Raw genomic sequence first — 3,496 nt, 5'->3', positions numbered from 1 at the left:
AAACCACAGTAACCATGCAAAAACATTGTTACTGTGTTATGGTATGTCATGAAATATGACATACCCAAACCACAGTAACCATGCAAACATGACATACCATAACACAGTAACCATGCAAACATGACATACCATAACACAGTAACCATGCAAACATGACATACCATAACACAGTAGCAATGTAAACATGACATACCATAACACAGTAGCAATGTAAATATGACATACCATAACACAGTAACCATGCAAACATGACATACCATAACACAGTAAACATGTAAACAGATCTCGTTACTCACTTAAATGCTGAAGTAAAAGTGATTGCTGTTAAAGTCAAAGCTACACAACGGGTTATTTGAGCTGTGTTTATCGTGGAGAAACGAACCCTAAATTTGCCACAGAGGGGCAACAAAAGGCGACAGTTTAATGTGGCCCAACTTTATAGCAGTGTTGAGTGTGGTACATCTTTCTGTGGCGTTAGCCATTAATCTCAAGAAGGGAAAACCGAGACCTAGCAGGATTCAAACCCATAATTATGTTCACTAACTAACTTACCGTGTTTGGAACGTCACAACTCAGAAAACCGTCAGTTTTCAATGCACAGATATGATGATAAAACTGAACAATGCACTTCCCAAGACGATATAACTTATATATAGTTACTTAAAGCATCTGACACTCAAATAGAATCGTCAGTTCGAACCCTATCTGGGTCTAACCATCGTTGAGCAGAAAGACGAGTGCTGAACTGAAAGTCTCATAACAATTTCTTGCACAAAAATTGATTTTTAAATTGCACAAAACTGATCGATTAAACCCTACTGAAATGTGTAATTTCAGATAATTTCAGTATTAAAAACGATTTTCCTACCAACCTACAAAGATATTGATTAGTCTCTACGTGTTTCCAAATCCATAACTATAATATCTCGATTGTAAAATAAAACAAAATACACCAACTTGAATACTAAATTTAAACATACAGCTTTAAGCGGCGAAGGAAATATTTAATGAAAAATCCGGGCAGATTAAATAAAAATATTAAAAGCACCCATACATATTATTACGTCTCTGGTCGTTTGTTAATTTCCGGTATAAATTCTTCCCGAGGAACTTCAGCGATACAAGTCCTTTCTTAAATAAAACTAGTTTATTCTTTCTCAATACAACTTTGCAATACACAGAATTCCCACAGTCACGTTAACTTAAACACACGCTATAATTCACAACGATTCACGCACTTTACTTATGGTCACTACCGCTCCCTTACGACTCAATTATCTGTCTCTCTATATCTGTATATCTGCAATTATTTGCCGGGCTTATATACTAAAATAGAGGGCGCTTGGAAAAGACTAGAGCTGCCAGGAAAAGTCACGATCCTTCGAGAATCTCATCACATGTTACCAGAGTCACGTGACTTCCGCTGTCGTAACAGTATGTACCTTTCTATCTTTGCTTGTGAATCTTGTAAAATATGGTCCATGGTATATACATATTAGGTTGACTATGGTTTAAACAGATAGTTCTTCTAGTGGCCTCGTATGTCACAGACTGAAAGCTAATTCATTTTATGTTTTAATCTTACTATTCCGCCAATCGAAATTTTGGGACCAGTTACCATGCCCTGCTACTGTCACGGAAGGGGGACAAAAATAGCACGTGATATGGTGATTTTTGGGCGAGTGTTGGGATATTAGTTTTTCATTCTTATTACTGCTCTATTTCATAAGTTATACACTAAAAACACGTCGTTGCCTTTGCCCATGGTTTTATACCGTTGAGATTTTTCTCGTTATGTAATAGATCACTTTTATTCACTGAAAGCCATTTTTTCTGAACATTTTGTCTCACTTTCAAAATGTCTCACCCTAAGAGAGAGAGGGACGTATGCGAACGACCCGTTGGTTTCTTACTAATTTTGCACAAGGTTAACACCTTATTCATTATTTATACAGAGGTTGAGTATTTTATATTAAAACGATTTTGAAGCCTCGCCAATTCGTTATGTTCAATTGCAAAGGGTTCTTCATAAGGCTGTAACGTCCAAAGCACACCACTTCTCCCTAACTGCTTTACACAATCCATCTAGTATACGAAGACGAAAGTTTCCCAGCGCTCTTTTTAACAGTGCGATCGCACATTAATACACAGGCGACTTGATTGGTATGTTTTCATATAGAAAATTGCATGAATACCCGTTTCATTCTCTAGCTGTTTAAAGTATGCGATGGCCGAACTGGAAATATGATTGGAAACCTTACCTTGGTGAACCCATACCCAGTTGAATTCGTTTCCACACGGATATTTTTATTGATTATGTTGCATAATGTTGTCTGGGCACATGGACAGTTTTTTTTTCCACTGACTTTTGTGTTCGTAGATTCTCATATGTTACAAGATGCAGCACTTAGCTCACCACAGCTAAAGTATACTTTGTTGCAGGTCTCTTTGTACATAGTCCTGATGCCCCAAGTTGATCCATATTATTCATTACTTTATTTTTAACGTCATTAAGCACAAGGAATATCCCAGTTTTGGAAAACATAAATATCCTATATGACTTTTATGATCTGTTGCATGCTCTTCTCTAAAGTGACCAATTTTCGGTGGCATCACATTACCTACAAACTAGGTAACGCACTCAATCTCTGTATTCTGAGTGCTTTTATTAGCTTTGACGCCTTAGAGTATTAACGTATTCAGAGTATCATTACTGCTCAGGGGTGGAGGAAGCAATTTAAAATTCATCAGGCAACTCAGAATAGTGTGCAAAGCCTGTCATGTTAGTGTTATGGGCGCCTGGGGACGTGTCCCCCAGGAAAATTTTGAAAACTAGGTGCTCTGAGATTAAATTTTATGCTAGTTTTACTATAATTTATTAAAAGTATTAATGATTCACAAAAATAGATTCTCACTAGCACATAAACTTACCATAGCTATAAGCAAGCACAGACATGTACACTTACAGATTACACGCGTGATTTATCATACATTGTTATACTGATTAATACACACTATTATAAGTCTATCTATTTACATAGAAACATGTTTTGAAGTTCAAGTTCAACTTGAAAAAGTCCTACAGTTTACTGTGACAAAATGTTGGTCCAGCTGCTGACCTGCTCCTGCGCACATGCTTCTGCGTCTTAGGGTTACCGTGTTCAGAATATTATTATTACCGTTTCTTAGTGTTTGGAGTATTATTTAACTACTGTGTCTTACAACGATGTTGCGTTTACATTTTGTTATTACTGTCTTACAGTGTTGAGAATATTTTAGTCCAGTAGAAGGAATTCAACCGTAACTTTCCTAAAAATAGCATGGCCTGGTGGTTAAGGCGCTCGACTCGCCATCTGAGGGTCGAGGGTTTGAATTCCCGTCATCGAACATGCTCGCCCTTTCAGCAGTGGGTTTGTTTGTTTGTTTTGAATTTCGCGCAAAGCTACACGAGGGCTATCTGCGCTAGCCGTCCCTAAATTAGCAGTGTAAGACTAGA

Source organism: Limulus polyphemus, unplaced genomic scaffold (assembly GCF_000517525.1).
Source record: "Limulus polyphemus unplaced genomic scaffold, Limulus_polyphemus-2.1.2 Scaffold3911, whole genome shotgun sequence".
In the NCBI taxonomy this organism is placed as follows: Eukaryota; Metazoa; Arthropoda; class Merostomata; order Xiphosura; family Limulidae; genus Limulus; species Limulus polyphemus.
Note: the sequence above shows the minus strand (reverse complement) of the source record.